The sequence below is a fragment of the Simochromis diagramma genome, unplaced genomic scaffold, assembly GCF_900408965.1.
Source record: "Simochromis diagramma unplaced genomic scaffold, fSimDia1.1 OVJJ01000402.1, whole genome shotgun sequence".
NCBI classification, from domain to species: Eukaryota; Metazoa; Chordata; class Actinopteri; order Cichliformes; family Cichlidae; genus Simochromis; species Simochromis diagramma.
Window position 1 is genome coordinate 2,644,864 of NW_024386972.1, and position 20,111 is coordinate 2,664,974.

Here is a 20,111-nt window from a genome sequence, read left to right on the forward strand (position 1 = left end):
TTCTTATTCTTGAATTTAATGACAGTTTGGAAACAACATTATAGTGCCACCAACTGAAATGGAAGGTAGATCAGGCCTCTACCTATAAATATGCTATTTTAATAATAATGAAAAAAGAGCAACTCAGCTGTTTTGGAATTTTGTTTAGTTTTTTGTTTGTTTGTTTTCATTTTTAAATGGCTGAACCGAGGTAGTATGTACGTTATCATTACCTTGTCTTCAACAGCTCCAAATTATAGTTATGTTAAATTTTTCAGATGAATCAAGGAGAAATTCAGCAATGAACGGGAGAAATTGTTGTTCAGTGGTGGCAGTACCTGCATCTACCTGCAGAGATCATCTATTGATGGATGCAGTGTACAAAAATGCGGTACACCTGGTCTGTGTGCTAGATGAAGATGAGCTGAAGTGAAGCGAAGTGTTAAAAACAAAGTTTCAGCATCATCCATGTCAAGCACCGTGCGTTTGAAAACCTGGATATATATATATATATATATATATATATATATATATATATATATATATATATATATATATATATATATGAAATAATTTTAATTTTACTGTTACCTTGACAATTACTTTGACTGTGCTGCTGTAGAAGTGTGCACCCAGAATTCAAAGAGTAGAAATGGCTAATACAGGGTTTTACCTGGTTTGATTGTCCTTTGACCCATTGGTAATGCCTTAGGGCTCCAGTAGGAGGAATCTCCGCTCAGTGGTAATCTCTTCACTTATCTCCTCTCTGGTTTTCCCCTGTTGAAGGTAATTATCACACAAAAAGCACGATACGCTTAGCAGCATGTTGTGGTTAATTGTTACTTCTTTATGTTCATTCATTTATGCGAGAAGGTGGTGAATTTTGGACTTTTTTGCCGAGCACTTTCAGAGAAACTCGCTGTGGAAGCTAGCTTTTGGTATTGTCTCACTATATTGTATGACAGTTATTCTGCCATTGTTTGCATTTAATTTAGCTACTGAAAGCGGTACAGTACTTAAAAAAATTGCCATTTACTGTGAAAAGTCCGTTAATATGTTAGCTAAAATACACAAGTTAAAAAATGTGTTTACTTCACGTTACAGTTCATGTGCGCTAGCTAACAAGGTAGAAGAGAAAAGAAGGATAACTGTTTGAAAACTGTGATCCTGAGACTAAGTGTATAGATACAGAGAAAACTTGGATTTAGTTGAAGTATTTGTGACTGAAACCTGAGAGGTGTGCAGCTCTTCATTCATCTCTCTTCACTGTTTAAGGCAGGGGTGTCAAACATAAGGCCCAGGGGGCTAGAATCGGCCAGGCAAAGACTAATTCAACTTGACGGCTTTGGAAAAAGTGAGTGCATAAATTTTGGACTTTTTACTGTTCTTTTCTTCTTATAAAGACCTTTCCCATTGCCAATCATACTATGACAACGTAATTAAGTAACAGTTAAACAATTACAGTAAAACCTCTTTTTTTTAAAATTATAAACTATAGAAATTTATGACTGTAGTAAAAATAAAAACAAAGATTTTTCTGTGAATTAACAAAGTATTTGTGTTTTATAATTACAGGAGAACTTTTTCTGTAATTTTACACAGTTATTTCTTACAATTTAAGCCCAAACCGGTAAATTCACTAGTCCAGTGTTCTGACAAAACGTTCTACTTTGGCAAAACGTCCTACCGTAAGTAGTTTATGTACATTTCTGCTGTCACAGAGTAATTCCAGCACAAATGTAAGTAGGTATGATGGTTTGCCACTTAACCTTGCCCATCAGAGTATGCTTGTAGCTCACATTCATAAAGCCAGGATGGTTTGCCACTTCATTTTACCCGTTAAAGTATGCTTGTAGGTCACATTCACAAAGGTAGCATGGTTTGGCACGTAATTTTACCCGTCAGAGTATGTTTCTAGCTCTTATTAACAAAGGTAAGATGAATCATCTTACCTAGCTGTAAAATTATGCTTCTAGCGCATATTCACAAAGGTAGGATGGTTCGCCACTTAATTTTAGCTGTTAAAGTATGCTTGTACGTCACCTTTACAAAGGTAGGACGGTTTGGCACTTAATTTCACCCGTCAGAGTATGTTTGTAGCTTATATTCACAAAGGTAGGACAGTTTGCCACTGAATTTCTTGTTGTGCGCATGCGTAGAAACAACGGGTAGGATGGTTTGTCAGGTGGGATGGATTCCTGCATGTGGCCCACAAATTTTACACTGTGGCTTTGGTTGTTAGGTTCATGAACTTTCCCTGACCTGTAAGAGAAGCCTTCATGTCAATCATCCCCACGGATTATCCAGACATCAGAAAGGAGCACAACAAACAGCTGAGGTGTTGCTAGACTGACGTAAGTGTTCTGAAGTTAGCAAAGTGACCACTAGGGGGCAGTAAAAGCCAGTTAAGTTCGATAAAACGTCATTGCACCGCTTATGCTAACTCTTCCGCTAACGCTAAATTTAAATTACCACCGAATCTGCTGACTGTAGACAGCTGGTAAACTCTGCCATGCACTTTAAATCTCAGGTCTAGGAAAAGAATATGTTACTAATAAAACACGTGGTCAGTTAGTCTCACATGTAGTAAAGCACCTTGAACAGGGAAGCGTTGGCTACCCTAGAAGATGAAGGTATGTCAGTCCTTCTTGATGTTCAGGATATCAGAAGCAAGGTACAAATGGATAAAAAGTTCCTGGATCAAACTGGGCAGGAACAGCACCCAGAGGGAGGTAGAGGCATTAAGGTTGGTACTGCAAGAAAAAAAGAGAATGCAATGCATGACCTGATGAGGAATAACCTTCGTGCCTGTTACTCCAACACTACCAAACAGATATAAGGCCAAATAAGGACGTCCAGACAAAAAGATAGGCTCACATCTGGCCAGTCAAATTAAAAATTGGCCCATTAAAGGCTATCCAGGGTCAGAGATACTGTAATTCATGCCAGACTCGCTTGTAGTTTTGATAGAATACACAAAAAAGTTGTTTTGAAAGCTTGATGTTTACTGCCCTAAAAATTTACGATGTTATTCCACCGTCCTTGCTGTAATTGTCATTTTCTAACGTCTCCCTGCTCAGTGGAATTTATACCTCATTTCTGAGTAACGGCTTAGCGGACGTTCTGATGTCTTTCATAACTGACCTTAAAATTCTTTCCTTTGGCTGCAGGTATTGTGACAGAGCTAGAAAAGGTGTGATAAGTTGTTTTCACATCGCCGCTAAATAACAAATCCAATGCTTCTCATGAGATCCGTTTCTTTCGTTTATAGCGCACTTTTTTATCTGTATTTTCTGATGTGTGCGATCAACATTCCTCACTTCCCCTCTTAGCCCCTTTCGTCTGTTAGATACACTCAAGACCAAAGGTAGAAATTAACTAGTTATTTCATCTCTTATTTTCCTTGAAAAGCTATATTGAGTGTAACACAACCTTTTTTTTTTCTGCCTACTTCTCCGTGATTCATTTAAAAGCACTTTTCTATCATCTCATTCAGCTCTGACTGAAGCCAGCCTTGCAACACTATTCAAAAGGGCCACTTCCTGAAGTTGCAGTGATTGTACTTGAGTAAAATATTGCTGCACTCTCTCCACCTCTGTTCAGCAGTTTGATATGTGGTGGTAGCGAGAGGCCAAGATCCTCTATGACAAGCAGGAGGCACATTTCGAGAAGCAGAAAGGAGGGCTGCAGGGTGAAGAGGCTACAGCTGTCATAGCTCATCTTAATGGCATACTGGAGTGTGCGCACACATATGCACGTCGCCACGCGCAAAACCTACACACACAGACACACACCTACAAATACGGGGTAAATGAGGAAGCTTTGGATGTATGGGTCGGCCTCGCGCGCATAGAAACTGCAGTCTCTCGTTCTCACACGTATACAAAAATATGCAGGAAATGAGGAGGGGAGGCTTTGGAGGTACATGCACAAGTACCCATGCGTGTGAATGCATACTCCTGCAGACATTCAGATGGAATCACGTAAACACACGTTTGCTGGATACGTACACAGATGTACACGCTCTCGCGCGACATGAATATGTATTCCGTTCGCATTAAGGAGCAAATACACAGCCATACGCATGGAAGACACATACTGTATAGCGCACAGACACACCTTCACACAGCCAGCATTGCCTGTGACAGATGTTGGCAGGAATATTGCCAGCAAGAAAGCTCTTTCATTTCTTTTTATTCTCTCTGTATTTTGGCATGCCTATCTCTGTACACACAGTGTGGCCATGTCACTGAAGCTGTTTCTTTTTCTCTTCCAGTTCCTCTGTGCACATTTCTTTTCTCTTCTTTTTCCCCTCTCTCGCTCTCTCCTCCATGTTATCATCATGAATTTGAAGTCACTTGTGCCAAGAGAGATTAGAAGAGAAACGGACAAAGCGAGGGGGACATTAGCAAAGATATTTTTGTCAGTAATGAGCTAACTCTTTGTTATGTGCTGGGCTAAGGAGGTCTAATGATGACGTTTGTACCAAGAGGAAGAAACTGAGTCTCCAGAGTCCACACACACACCCACACACACACACACACACGCGCGCCTGAAATCATGGGCTTTGGTGAAACTCTTAACTCTATTCAATTATGCAGATGAGCCCATTGGGCGAGTGTTGGTCGTCACTTTAATGATGACGTGGGTAAACAGACAGCTTCCTTTTCTGTCTTTAAGAGTCCCAGCCCACCCCCACTGCAAGCCCCTTATTGCTTATTTTGCACCCGCAAGAAAGTTAATTGTCTTAGTCTTTAAAGGGGTATCAGCTGTCATGCCACTGACAAAGACATAAAGAGAAGGGAAGACAGAAGAATGTGAAGAAAAGAGAGTTAAGAGAGTTTTATTTTTTGCCTTCCAGGCTGATGGCTAAGAATCTCCTAAGATACAATCATGAGATTTTGATGCAGGATGAGACATGATCAACCTCTGCAGGCAAAACCTCTTTGGAGATTTTTCTCTGTTCTCCCCAGTGGCCACCGGGTGGCAGAAGAGCACAAGGAACGCAGAGCTCTTTGAAACTGCTCGTGTTCTCATACCACAGAGGAGTAGAAGAAGCTTTTCCCCCTATGAGCAAACCAACTGCAAAAATAAAAAAATAAACTACCCCAGCAGCCCAAAATTATTGTTAAAGTTACAGATATGGTTCATGATCACATGGCTGCAGCTGTACACATGCAAGTGCATTAAAAGGCAAACCCTTTATTCTTCTTAAAAGGACTCTTTGTGAAAAACGAGTTGGTGAATTGCTCTAATGAACTAAAGTAAAGGCAGAGTCAAGTAAAAGTGTTGGAGGACCGAGATGATGAAAGGCATAATTTAAAGAATTTGCAATATTCAATAACAATTCATTGCATTAAGGCGAAAACAAGAAATAGACTGGCTTGCTCATAGCAGGTGAGGATAAAAGTTATCTAAACTAGCTCACATTTCCATTAATTTTTTAACTACCAAGTGTTTTTTTTTTTTAAACAAACACATTGCACATGGTGTTTTATTTGACTCTGTGCAGTTATGTGCACGATTTGCATCTGAGATCTAGTTAAATGTCTTTAGATTCAGCCATATTTGTCTTCCACATTTATCTAAAAAGAAACTGACTGAATATTAACGCTTAGAAACATAACAGTTAAAGGCACAATTTGATGACACTGACAACATGTAGCTTGTTCCCTTTCAGATAGTGTAGACATAGTGTAACATTTTGGATGCATCCGCGTGAGTATTTGTGTGAATTACGTGTGTGTGTGTGTGTGTGTGTGTGTGTGTGTGTGTGTGTGTGTGTGTGTGTGTGTGTGTTTCCAGGAACAAACGCAAAGGAGAGACATTAAAGAATGGCTACATATTGCATAATAATTGTGTCTGACTGATGCATTGTCTTGATTTCTTAAATTTTCATCCTCGCCTTTAGGTAGGCACTGATCAGCCAGCATATCAAAGTGAGAACATTATTTGGAAAACATCTTTTTCTATAGTGATTCTTTGTCTTTCTACTGATTGCACACTAGATGCCCTGAGCGCTTGTGACTGAAGACAAATTAACTTGGGAATGATTGTCACATCAAAGTCTCTCTCCATGCTATTCATTTAAGACTCTGGGCATCGAGACCAAAGTTGTGTCCTCAAAGTGAGGAGGGAAAGAAAAAATAACTGGCGTTGGCAGTGGCTTCATATTTTAATTTTTATCTTTTTGCTTGTTCCAATTGTTTGCCCACTTGTATTTTTCCAGTCTGCCCACAGGAACTATGGCCACTGAATACCAACGGTCACCACAATTCACCCCTTTTAGACGTTAAGTAGTCAAAGATGAAGGCCGTGCATTTTTCCTCTACAAAGGCGCGCTGTATGACGGTGTTGTTACTCTTTGTGCTCGCCAGTACAGAGGATTCTGGGTAGAATAAACTCCTTGAAAACTGTCCTCACGTTGTACTTTGGTGTAGTGTCAGATCAGGTACAAGCAGGGATTATTTTGCAGCTGAAAAATACCTCCTTTCTCTCTGGTCTTTTGCATCTGTGACTTTGGACATTAAATTTTACACTACGCTTAGGTGGTAGATGTGAAGCCATACACAGCACCCAGATTTGCATCACACACATACTTACCCCCCCCCCCCCCCCCCCACACACACACACACACACACACATTGAAAACAAGCCTCTAGGGAACAAATACTAAGTGAAAACATGTAGGTAAGCTAGACAAACTGCGGGAGAGTTGTGGCCATTGTGAGCCTTTATTGGACGCCATCTTCTTGTGATGTGACAGGGGGTCCATGCCTCATCTCTACACCGTGCATCTCAGCACACTCAGCGGGGGGCTCGCGCTCCCCTTCTCCCCGGTGCCACTGCCAGCCGTCTCTGCCGAGGTGGTGTGCTAATCATTTAAACAGCCCAATCAAAGGCAATGCGATGTTTCACACAAGGGAGAAAAAAGGAAGGGAGGAAAGTGATTATTAGTGTTTGGGAGAGGCAGCCAGAGTGATTGAGCTGAAGGGGGACTTTGATTTTAGGGCCTCTTGTTGTTTTTTCCGAATGGCATTGGGTTTAGCCACCAGGCTTCAGGAATCTGGTGAGCTGTCAGCGAATGATGGTTAACTTTTGTTTTAATTTTTATTTAATTATTTTTTTAATATACCAAAAGCCATACACAAAAGAGATTCGGTCTTAACAATTTATTGTACTAAGCAAGTCACAGAGTCCGTTCTTTTGAAGGGAAGAAATTAGGTTTGGTCTTTTTGGGATTTTTGTGTTTAAATTTTTTTTTCATTGTTTTTGTTTTTATCCGGCACCGGTTTAGAAGAAAAGTCCAAATTTTGGAGGGTAGAATTTGAAAAGAAAAAAGAAAGTGACTTTGAAAATCACTTCTAACGAGTTGTTAAAATAGTTAATGTTGGGATTTCGGTTTGTTGTTAGGCTACATTCAAATCAGTATCTGGGATGAGAACATCCGCACGTGCACGTGTGCACACACAGAGACACACACACACAGAGGCAGCACAGTAGAGATGAATCACCTTGGCTTGTCAAGAGGTTGGTTAATAGACACATTTGATGTCACTCAAAGCCCACTGGTGTTGAAAGGGTTTTGTTAGTGTGTTGATATCACCTCCTGTGCATAAAGCTCCACTTAAAACAATAAATAGCAATGAGTGCATCCAAAGCCCCTGCAGTTTAGACTATATTCCTTTGATACTGGATACCTATTACTGTTGGCTTTATCTAATGGATTGGATTCCCACACCTCATCCCTCCAGTGTTTCAAAGCACTGAAACCTTCAAATGTAATGTGTTATCAGCACATTAGCTGCTCTAAAACCACTATCAGTGGCTAATGTTTCTGCAGGGGACAGTGTAACACAGTTTGAAAAACAGCAGCGACCTATCAACTCTGCTTACTGCCCTCACTGATTTCATACCATGCACTTTTTTCCCCCCCTAGCTTTATTTTATTTTTGGACACTCAGATTAATTAAAGAGTGCATCTCTTTTTCTGCCAGAAAATATTAATCCATCTTAAATTTGTTATGTGTGTTTGGTGTTGGACAATCTTTGCAAATATTTTTTTTCTACCTTTTTCTAAGAAAGCTGCAGGATCCTCATCTCACGAAAGGCATGTTCTGATCGGAGAAACCAAATGAAGTCCCTAAACAGCAGTTTGACACACATAACAGATTCCTCACATAGTTTGAATTTCACGTTTTTTTTTTTCTTTTTTTGCTGGCCTTGCTCTTTAGTTTATTACCTGCCTGTCTCTCGGAAAAGAAATACAATCCAGCAGTATTAAGATAGTCATACCAGCTTCTCAGTTTGACAGTTCATCAATTAGTAGCTGGGTAGTTGTAACAAAAAACAAATAAATAAAAGAGAAAACACATTTTGGAAGCCGGCAGCTTTAAGAATTCACATCTGCAGTGTCCATTCCCCAGGACAGTTTCCAAAAACTTTCACCGGAAAGCATCTGGATTAACTGGAGGAGCAGCAGTAACTGTTTTTATGGTCGGTCCTGTCTCCTCTCCTCCCATATCTTTGATTGATCAGATGGTCATACATTGGCTTAAGTGCTAGCTATAATTACTGCTTGGTTTGACAATCGGTTGCTCAACTCCAATTTCCAGGAATTTAAATTCGCTTTAGTGTTTCTTCTGTTTGTGGCCTTCAGTGAATCTGATTATTTGTTTAAAAAGTGGTTTAATTGGAATATTTTTTAATTGAAAGGTGACATATCAGATAAAAACAATAGCAGCTTTGGCAATAATCAAATTTGAGTGAAAAGCCTGTTAGCATTTTAGCATAAAAATGCTCCACACGGGTTCTTTTTCCACTAAAATATAAGTACTTTCTGTATGTCTAAATATGGCACAGGTCTTACCAAATTCAAAAATATGAAGTTATTCTCTGAGAAAATCCCAAAAAACAATCCAAAGATAGACGTCGGAGCAGATTTGTAGTTGTCTTTTAAAATAACGTTGAACAAACAAGGCTGTCAGTTTGTGCAAACTGCTATACACAAAGTGTTCTCTTTTCATCCGACGTGTCACACCAGATCATAGTTTAACATCACATTAGTCGGAAGCATGCTCAATTTTAGTTTCTGCTCCGGATTCCAGCTGTTTAAACGCTGGGCCCGTTTAAACTGTGTCAGCTGTTAATGACCGTCTAACGCCGTGTCATCCGCTGGTCTCAAACACATTTAAGTACACAGCACGCACATTAAATTGTTCACCACCTGTAATTTTCCCCGAAGGGAGGCAAATGTTTCACATGTTGTCTGATTTTGTCGCGGTTTACCACAAATATGTTTCACTGAGACGCCGGAGCAGGTCTCAGTTTGGCTCTCGACTGTATGCATCTATACGTCCCTCCTCTTTATGTCTAAAAGAGGAGAGGTGGAAAACAGCTCTGCGCCCTCCAAGTTTAGCACCACTCTGTACTTTTGGTTAGGCCTGAGTGGGCCCTCTGATTTACTTTGAAATGCTCCAATTAAAATAAAGGCTAATTGTTAGTTTGTGCCTTCTTTTTTCCTCAGACAGGAAAATCCTCTCTCTCCTCTCTATAGGGCGTCACATCCCAAATTATGCATTGTGTACGTCTGAATGTGTGCATTATATACATATATATATTTATCCCTGTGCTAGAATTGCCATTAGGCGGTATGGAGTACATGTCAGTTCTTGCATGATAGCAGGGTTAGTTGTGCTGTGTGTATGTGTCTAGTGAACTGCATATAGAAAATGCCTGTGATTGTGCTGCAGCAAAGCAGGCGTGCATCTCCGGCAGCAGCCACCAAACAGCTCCTGAAGGGGCAGTCAGGCTGCAGCTGTTTGTTTATTTAGCTCTAACTTGTAATTACGTCTCTGACAGACGGCACCACGTAGAAAAGACATATTTGGCCCCACTCAGCAGCCAGTCGTCAAAGGGCGGTCGCTGTCCCGTTTGATTACAGTTGTGCATTGTAGCCGTGCCATCCCGATGGCTTTGGGAGAGAAGAACCACAATATCACTTAAGAGGCAATTATAAGTGACTCCACTGTTCTGAATGTGTTAATATGAGGTATTATTTCACATGACAGAACAACACTTTCATTTTAAATGGGTATCTGTTAAGTTTCAACTAAAGCGCACAGCAGAAGCGCACCAGAGTCAATGTGGTTGCAGGCTAGGTTGACGTATTATTCTGTGTTTTCAAAATGCCAGCACAGGTCCAGCAATTTGAAAATGCTTTGTCCGGGTCAAGGATGATTTCTGCTTATCATACAAACTATATGGAAATGTCCCCCTGGTAGCACGGATGCTTGCTGCGCTTCTTCATTTGGCATTCATAAGCAGTTGTGACGACCTCATCAGTTAGATGGAGCTGACTCCAAGACGGAGACAACAAAACCGCAGACCTCAAAATGAGAGGAGCAGGAAGACAGAGACTCCACTTCACAGGAAGCGTGCAAACTGAACCGAATTCTCCCTCTCTCTCTTTCCCTCTCTGTCTCTCCTCCTTTCTTCCCTCCCTTTTTCTTCACTCGCTAGTTTAAAGTTGTCCTGGCTTTTATTTTGAGAAATATTAATTTGGTAGAAGAGTGGTGTCGTATCTGAAACACAACACAGAGAAAGAAAAAAGAGAGAGGGAGAGTGAGAAAAAAGGGGGGAAAGAGGGGAGGGGAGGGGGGAAAAAAGAGGCGCAATGCGTGCACATTTCTCTCGCTTGACGTTTTGCTGAAGTTTGTACGCCACTTGAGCCCGCCGTTTCCCTCGCTAATGATACCAGCGGAGCCTCTCTGGGGAATGGCGTCCGTCGTGCGCCTGGCTTTCACATTTCCAGCACCAGGTATTTTGGGATACGAAAGCGGGGACTATGAGGCACATCATTCCAAGAGCTCATCTGGTTCTTTCTCTCTGTCTCCCTCTCTCTCTCTCCTGCTTCCTCTCTCCTCTCCAATCGGCTTCACTCCTCTCCTCTTTCTTGTTGTTGTTGTACTTCTGCATACGCAGACATTCTCTGTCTCACTGTAGTTCTCTGTCTTTCTTTCTTCCTCCCTCCCTTTCTCTTTCCCTCTTACTTTTTGATTTGGTAAGGATGATTTCAAGTGTGGAGGGGAGGAAAAAATGCATGCACAGGAGAGGGAAGAAATCTTTTTATTAACTTATTCATTGTATGTGAAATCAAGAGGATTTTCCCTTTCTCCCCTCCGCTCCCTCTCCCCCTTCCTCTTGGTTAAGGCAAATGAATGTTTAAAGAGGTAATTTACTGGGCCCTGGCAGGATCTACATTGTGTATTACACAAACAGGCAGCAACAAAAGGAAATTCTAATCTAGACAGTAACACGACTGCACAGAGGATCCTCGGCGGGGGGTCTAGATGAATTATACAACAATCTGTGTTCTCCCTCGTTTAATTTAAAGGTCTGTTTTCAAGGCTATCACCAGCTCCCACTTCAGAGGAGAGACTTGGCCCACTGAGGTCAAGCCTATATTGACAAATATCAAGAGGCAAGAAAGGAGTGCCCAAAACGCAGATATGAATAAGTAAAGGCAAACAGATAAGCAAATGTAAATCTATAAGGCAGAGGGGAGGCAAACAGACAGGCATGCACACGACGTCTGCCTCCCAGACGAGGCATGTGAAAGCACTCGTTTATAAATGGGGGGGATTGTTTGTTTGATGGCGCTGCTTGGCTGTCAGGGTCTCTTAGTTTTCATGTGGATTTACTGTAAGGAAGGTGTCATCGCTGATGGTCTGCAGCGCATGGAGGCCGATCGCCTCCCCTGCCTGCCTCCGTGCATTAATTTGTTGGGATGCTGCTTCCAGAGATGGATTGAGGCAATATCGTGAATTTTGGTTACATAATAGCCATGTGATCATGCCAGGTACCTCATGGTTCTTTTATTTTTAACCTCCACTGATGTAGTTTCAAGTAACTCTGAATGATGTCCGCCTAAATCTTTGAACTAAAATATCCTTAGAAGAACAGCCCCCCTGCTGGACATATTTTCCTCTCTCTTTCTCCTCCTCAACCGTCTCTTTTTCCTTTCTCGCGTTTCAAAAAGAGCGCCAGGTGGTGACAAAATTGCCCAACCACCCAGTGTCACCTCGTGTCGCCACTGATTTTCCTCATAGGTCAGCGGGAGCCACGTACGGCAACCTCCCCCTGCCCTCTCCCAGTCCATCATACCTTGGACAATCAACAGGTCACAACCCCCAACCCTTCCCTGTGGCTCACCACCAGCCTCCTTCTGACAGGATGAGTTTGACCTTTGATCCCTCGAGCAGACAGCTCAATCTGCTTTTTATGGCACCAGTCATAGCAAAGAAAAGAGACCACAGCCACATCAGATGGTCCCAGGGAAATAAACACTGGCAGCTTCCTTCTTTTTCATTGTAACCCTTTCTCAGTCACATGCACTCAGTGTTAGGCTTTGAATTAACAGCATGACATTGCAAAGCACTTTGGGCATTTACACGTTGTCCTTACATATTATTCGCTTCCTTTATTTTCCCAGCTCATCATCAGTGTTCTTTAATAGTCGGAAGCTTGTGGAGCTTTTATTTTTGCGTGCTCGTACCTCGAAAGTCATAACCCAGTGCTGAAGAATGTGATCTGATTGAGGAGGCATTTAAAAAAAGAAGAACTCTGATGCAAATTTGGCCCCTAGTTCACAGTAGAGCTGCCAGTGATGTTTGCTCCCTTACGTCCTCTGTGCTCCACCGCTGATTTAACCTCCAGGGATGAGCAGCCAGTGATCACAACGCTCAGAGGAAGTTAGCGGCCTCCACTCTCCAGAGGCCAGCACTTCCTCTTGATTTCGCCTGTTCTGTCGAGAAAGAAAAGGAAGGTAAAGATAAAAAAAACACCCCTGCTAAGCCGTGTGTGTGGGCTTCACACAACTCTAAAACTGCGTCATCAGCACAAAAGATGAAACTCAGAGTATGTGTGTGTCTTTGCGCGAGTGCATGTGTGTGCATGTGTGTATTTTAGGCAAGGTGCCTGCCCTGGAGCTAGATAATGTGAACAGAAGCAGATGGGGAAACTTAAACGCACACCCACTAGGGTATAGCAGAGCTGGCACAAAGTGAGAAGAGGTCTTAGAACATCTCCCAGCCCGAGTGGATGCCAACACTCTCGCTATCACTGAGACTGGATGACAAAGAGAGTGAAAAAGAGAGTGAGAAAGAGAGTAAGTGAGAAATAGAGGATTTGTGGGGTGTGTGTGTCTGTGTGTGTTTTCTACAGTACCTCTACTTTTTGTTCTTTTTGCATATTTGTTCTTTTTGCATATTTATTCCTTTTACGAAACTATTGGCCCTCTGTCCTTCTGTTTTGCGTCTCATCTGCTGCACACCAACACTAGGTGTGTCGCACTTTGAGGATGCCTTTCTGCATTCCACATATTTTGCGTATCGTTTTATAACATTTAAAATGAAATGAATTTAGACGCCACAATCGTTTGCAGGAAGGAAACAAAAAAAGGCAAAAGGAAAGACGCATAAAGGGTGTCCCATGTTTGTTTACAGTGCCACGAAATTCTGGATCAAAGGAACTTACGTTTTATAATAGCTGATACTCGGGCGCTTGGTTGATTAACCCCACATGAGAGAAGTAATAAGATTTCAAACAGTCCATCGTTGCAAACATAAGTGCACCAAGCACTTGGGCCTTGCAGGAATTCACCATCTGCCTTGTAGATATTAGCAATTAATATGCAATAAAAACCCTCCCATGCAAACCCGATGAGGAATAAATGTGTCAGTGAAGAAATGCATTCAAAAAGAAACATGCAGGCTTAGTTATATTTAAGGTTATGGACTTGATAGATCAACATCCATTAAGTTTTCATCATTCCAGCATCCACAAGGGTTTACAGACACTCAGAAAACACTACCAAGTGTTTAATATTAGTAAATACAAGTTTGCTATTTCTCTGAAGATTCTGAGTGTCTTTACGTAGGATTTTTAAAAAATCACAGCTGGTACTGCGATAGATAAAGATAAAGATTGCAACATAACAGTGCTGACTTTTTTCCTCTTTTTTTCTGCACAATTTTTTAAAAATCATGACATCCAGACTCTAAAAAGGGAGACCTCCTAAATCACTCTGACTCCGCCTGTTTGACAATCACGCAAGAAGCACTTGTGCCAAACCTTAGTCATGCGTCACATTTCGCAAACCATCTAACTCACTTGGGACCAATCTGCTTAGGCTCATAAATCAGCTCTGGATCTCCGCATAAGCCAGTCGGGGAAGGCCAGGGTGAAAAACGGGGCCAATGATTCCTCTCCGCCGCAATGAGATGCACATGTTGCTGCCTGGTGGGTGGGAGCTGGAAAGGTCAGAGGGGGTGTGTAGGTTAATAATGAGGTGAACTTGATCTTCTCCAGTCCCAGAGAAGACCAGTCACTCTTTCCCCCCAGAGGGGAAGAAGACCATTATCTCAGCAATGTAAGAAGAGGAAAGTGATGAGGGAGAGAGTGGTAGTGGCTCTAAACTGCTGGGTCAGATCATGGTGGTGAGATTACAGATAAATGGTTTATTAGTATTGATAGCAAAGGTAGTAAAAATCCTAGTTGTACTGGCAATATTAAGAGGAAGACGTTAAGGTGGACTATACATATGCTGATCAGTGCTAAAAGTGGCCATTGTTTCAAATAATGAGGTCAGCACACGGAAATCTACAAGTGAAGACTATTTTGGACTACATTGACTCATGGAAAGTTGCTCATTCAACAGTATGTACACATTATGGTGCCAGAACTTGCCTTTTCTTTCCAACACGTCATTACAAACCCTTTTTAATACTTGACACGCTTAAGAAGCATTACACTGGACTCAAATGTTGCACAACCAGCAGCTGTATAAGGGCTGTCTGCACACACTTGCTGTAAATAAAAATGTTGTATGTATATCTTTAAAACTTATAACTATATCAAGCTCATACTGGATTTTTACTGAATTTATTGTCAGGGATAAAGATTGTACCTGACAATTTTATGTTTAAACCATCTTAATCAAGACATTACGTGCTCCTTAATTATTTCGTGCTTGCTGTTGATTTTTCTGCCATGCATGGTAAAATCAGAAGCCAGCTGAGCATAGTGCTAAGCAGTGGCGGCTGGCCCATAGGGGGCGCTCGGGCTCCGCCCCCCCAAATGTGGAGGAGTAAAAATATATATTTTTAAAAAATTCATCAATGATAGTTTTACTATGTGTGTGCCCATATACAGCCAGGCGTATTTTAACATTTTCACCAGCTGACTCATTAAAGTTCAACCAACAAACGGTGTTTTTCTTCTTCTGGGGCGCTCGTCAAAGCGCCCTTGATATGCAGCGAAATAGCCTATCATTAAATGGTTGCCAGGGGAAAATAATAAATATTTGACCTATCAGCGTCGCTGAATTAAATGGTTTGGGGGCGCTTAAAATTGCGCCCCTGCAGAAAACGCGCGAAGATTTGCTGTTCTAGAATTTTACCTCAGTCAGTAGCCTAAGTGAGCTATAAGGTCAGAGAGAGACGATGGCAGCGGTATTGTTAACGGTTGAGGCACAGCCTCCCCCAAATTCGGTTAGATCGCTTCTAACCTACCCTTTTGCCAGAAGGACAATGGCAGAAAAACTGCAAGTTAAAGAGTTGGGACCTGACAAGCCCGAAATTCAACTAACCCAGGCAACGAAGGAGAAGTCAAAAGCATACAACAGGACTTTTTGTCGGAGTTGGTTCCAGCGCAAGTCGTGGCTGACAGGCTGTGCATATTGATTTATATGATGCAGCCGGCTTTATATTGTTGCTTGATTACACCACACAACATTGGATTGATGTAGCCTAAGTAATGAGTAAGTGGACACATTCATTTTTGCTTAAAGGCTACTGGATGTTAATTTCTTTCGCTTTCTACCTGTAACTTATGTAGCTAGAGGAAAGCTTTCTGTTGTGTGTTGCCATCTAGTGGGCATGAGGTATCACTGTATGAGTTAATCACCTAGCAACAAATTAAAATTGTGTTGTTTGATGTACTCATTAAATGGGTCATTTTAGTCGATATCATAAAAATTGCCCCCCCTGAGATTTTTTTCAGGAGCCGCCACTGGTGCTAAGTAGGATTTAGGAAACTAGATCCTGATCCCCTTGGGCACACTGTTCCAAAGCTTAATGGTCCCGACAGAAAAGACTTTTAACACTCTTGACCTCAAGTCTAGACTTTGGAATGACCAAAAAGGTCTCAGAGTTCCTCTTGCACGTGTCAGTCATTAAAACATTAAACGGGAGCAACTCAGGTGCAGCTATTCTTATCCTCTTCATTAGATAAAACTAAAAAATATGTGAATATGCATAACTGAGCCACAGTATTAAAATGATCTTGATGTCTTGGATCATTTAATCGCAATGCATTGTAGCACCTTTGGTCATTAATGTGGACTTTGACACCTACCACTTGTCTAAAAAGCATGAAGCTGTTCCACCAGTAGGACAGTGTACCCTGTATTTTCTCAAGAACCGCTCAAAGAAGGCTGGAGGAATAAGACAAAGAGACCAAGTGGTTGTACCAGCCTCCAGCTCTCCAGATCCCAATCAGATCAATAAGCCACAGTATGCACCTAAACAAGTCGGACATACCCGATCCCCACCAACCAAGCAACCCACAAAACCCAAAGGGTCCCAGTGCTATACAATGACAGGTCCGGTGTCTACCTCCTACAGCTCAGAGCTGTTACACTTCAGTCACAATAGAGTAAAAATAGGACAAAACCTCCCTGTAACTAAGAAAAATGGGTGGTTGCTCGATATTTACACAGAATTTTTTTTTGCAGTCAGAGAGTGAATGCAAGTAGTTGCAGTAGCTAAGTGGTCGCCCAAAGGTTGAGCATGCAACACCCTCAACTTCTGGGCAACCACTTTTAGTTGTAAGGTGATTTCACAGGTCGCCTGGTAGGAGGCAACCTGTGCAAAAAGCTGAGGTCCAACTTACACTAGCAGATTTATAAATGCAGACAGATTGCTAACACGTTCCAATCAGCCTGTGTCAGCCCGCGTTGATGAGCGCAACTTAATACAATCATTTGGAAACTGGTTGCCAACTGGTTGCATTCTGGTTATATTTTTATATAAAACCAAGGTTACCAGGCTCCTGTGTCATTTTGTAGTTAACTTTTTAACTAATTATGTTAATGTGAAAGTTCTGTTTGATGTGGATTTCTTTGTATGTAGATGTCGACAGATTTAGAATTTACAATGACAGATTTTCTGAGAGATTTTCACCAATAGATCAGCTAATCACTGTATTATTACAAATCTCCAAATTACCAACTTGACCCCATTCAGTCTCCATCTTATTGTAACTTTATTGCTGTCTTGATGCACCAAAGTTGCTTTGAAGACTGCAGCTGATTGTGTGGTTGCAGACTTGGTCCTTATCTTCAAAGCAAACATTTCAGAGGCAACAAGATAGCAACTTGATTACACACGGTCACACCAATTTTGATCGTGCTAAACTCTCCAGCCTGTGACTTTAGCATTAGGGAGAATTACAGAATATTTAGTATGTGAGGATAAACCATGATCCAGGTGGTAGCTTTGATGGAGTGTATAAGAGTTTCATGACAACTTGTGTAACATTTTGTGGGAATATTTTAAGATTGAATTTTGGCTTGTTCAGACGTAAGCTGCATTAATGAGGTTGTTCCAGCTGAATGCTTAAAAAAAGTTTAGGGAATTGTGCCACTGGGTAAAAAGCTGTTTATAGTAGATAACGAAAAGTTAGCACTAAACACTTAAGGGGCTCTTTGGGAAATTTAGCAAGGATAACATCTGCTGGTAAGTTAGAGAATCTTATTTGAGAATATTTTTAAGAGCTAGAGCAGCACTGAGGTCAAAACTGCCCAACAGCTGTGAAGTTACAGATAGCAGGTCAACAAGCGAACGAAAGAGCATGCACACTATAGGCTATTTGGGGGAAAAAAATCAGTCTTCTGTATTCTGTTAACAAGGTTTGACTGCTGAGGAAATAAAGGCATGCTTTATAAGAATTTCACTTTAACACCTCGGAAATTTGCTGGAGTAAATTATGTTGTATTTCATGAATTGTGTCTAATTTAAATTAAACAGACAGGAAGTCTTTCTTAATGTAGATAAGACACCATAAGAGCTTTTCTGTATTCTGTTAATGCCATTTGATGCCCTTCACGATAGGTCTGTTTTTCCTCTTTCTTGAGAAGACACACATTGCATGCACGCGCACACACACACACACACACACACACACACACACACACACACACACACACACACACACACACACACGCACATTCCACCCCCTTGTACCAATGTCCACGTTTGATTGATGAGGAAATAGATGGCAAATTGCAGTGTCCATCCTGATGGATGACATCATTTGGCCCGATGTGCTGATCACGTATGCCAAACCAGGGGCTCGCGCACCCCTCCACCCCTCCTCCACTCCCCTTTGCTTACAATTGATCAGTGGGAGTTTTGTTCACCAGCTTCCTTTGAATTTAATGCATGAGGAGGGAGAGAAGTTGACGTGGCTCTTTACTGCCTGTCCCGGTCCCTCGGCTCCCCTCCCTCCTTTTCCACTCCTCCATCCATCTTTATCTAGAGGGGTCCAAGACATGACAGATCCAGTGGCACTCTGTTTGTTTACCCTCATATGCAGACAATCAGTCTGTGTTAAATGGGCCTTCTGCTTTTAGATGGATTATTGTTTACACAAGTTCAATTATAGGGGGGTGTCTAAATGGAGACTTATTGAAGGGGACATGAAGAAAGATGGGCAGCGATTTTCAGCCCTTGACTTCTTCTGTCAATGTTTGTTCTCGTCATCAAACCAGTGCTGACATTGTCGAGTGTTTCAGTTCTTGTCAGTGTGTTTGCCAAAGAATTTTGTAAATGCCTGTTCAAACAATGATGGTCAGCGTTAGAGGTAAATATTCAAATTGATCTGTAAAGCCTTGACTTTTACAGGATGATGTGATGCACGTTATAATGTGTAAAATAAGTCTGGAAAAGACCTGTGACTGGGGTGAGAGTGGTTGTCAAATCTCAGGAGAGCCATGCATATTCCTCAATCAAAATTCCTACACGTGTAAACAGCCTTGCCGAGCCTTGTTCTCCCAGAAGCTTATTTTCTGGAAGCCATCCAAGCGCCACCTCATATTCAAATGGGCTGACAGGTGAAAAAGAGTCAGTGGAGGGGGCGGGGGTGGAGATGTCTTGATTGATGGGCCAATGGCGCGCAGTGGCGTCTGAATTTATGAGCCAGAGCAAATCTGAATATTGAGAACACGGCCATCGTGTCATACTGGACATATTAAGAATTATTTGACAATGCATTATGTTGGAGATCTGTCACGCAAAAAAGATGAGCATGCCCTCCCTGTGCGGCTGAAATTACAACCTGCGGTGCAGTGAGGAGTGGCTCCTACTTTGTCAATTCTCTATGGACCACTGTAGGACCCACTGACCGCAGCCTTCCTCACTTATTCACAGTTAGTAACTGCCAAAATAAATAATAAAGAACATCAGTATGCATGGATTCTGCTGTCGTTTTGTGTCTCCGATTTATATTGTTGACCAGCACCTTAACTTTGCATGTTTTCCCCTATAAACACAACTTTTGAACCTTAGTTATGGCACTGTACAGTCTTGAGTCACCCCACATTTCTTTAAAGAAATCTATTGAAAGATTTGCATGGAAATACAGGGTATAAGTCAAAAAGTTTTTCAATCTAATTTGAAAGCACAGCCTAAACGCTCTTAGGCAAGCTTTCTTATAATTTCTTTAATTAGACTTCAGGAATAGCTCTCCGGGCCTCTTCAAGGACATTCAAAGCTCTTCTTTGGATGTCTCTTGTTCTGTTTTCTGTCAACGCGATCCCAAACTGGATTCATCACTCCACAACACCTGTTGCCGCTGATTTTCGGTCCAGTTCTTGTGTGGTATTTGGCATACGTCTGTATTTTCCCTTTGTTTCCCTTGTTTAAGAATGACTCATTGTCAGACAGCCTTCCATTGAGACCATTTCTGATGAGGATCCAATAAACACTAGATGGATCAACTAATGGGCCAGATGTGTCTCTCAGGTCCTGTGTCAGGTCTTTGCTGGATCTTTCCCTCAATTTCTTAAACAC

At 41.6% G+C, this 20,111-nt stretch overlaps 2 long non-coding RNA genes across 3 annotated transcripts in view; one reads left to right on the plus strand and one right to left on the minus strand.

Annotated features, from left to right (window-relative positions):
- Nucleotides 1-578: 578 nt before the first annotated feature.
- The window catches only part of LOC120738154, a 42,217-nt gene continuing 22,684 nt past the window's right edge, over nucleotides 579-20,111 (plus strand). The window contains exons 1-3 of one of the 2 annotated variants that reach the window (XR_005696908.1): nucleotides 579-765; nucleotides 1,255-1,333; nucleotides 2,222-2,333. This is a non-coding gene — a long non-coding RNA (uncharacterized LOC120738154). Of the gene's footprint in view, nucleotides 766-1,254; nucleotides 1,334-2,221; nucleotides 15,066-20,111 lie in introns of those variants that run through there. The other variant, XR_005696907.1, reaches the window with a different exon arrangement.
- Nucleotides 13,245-19,852, minus strand: LOC120738155. Its single transcript, XR_005696909.1, has 3 exons — nucleotides 19,724-19,852; nucleotides 17,996-18,003; nucleotides 13,245-13,255 (listed from the first exon to the last, which is right to left on the minus strand). It is a non-coding gene; the product is annotated as an uncharacterized LOC120738155 (long non-coding RNA).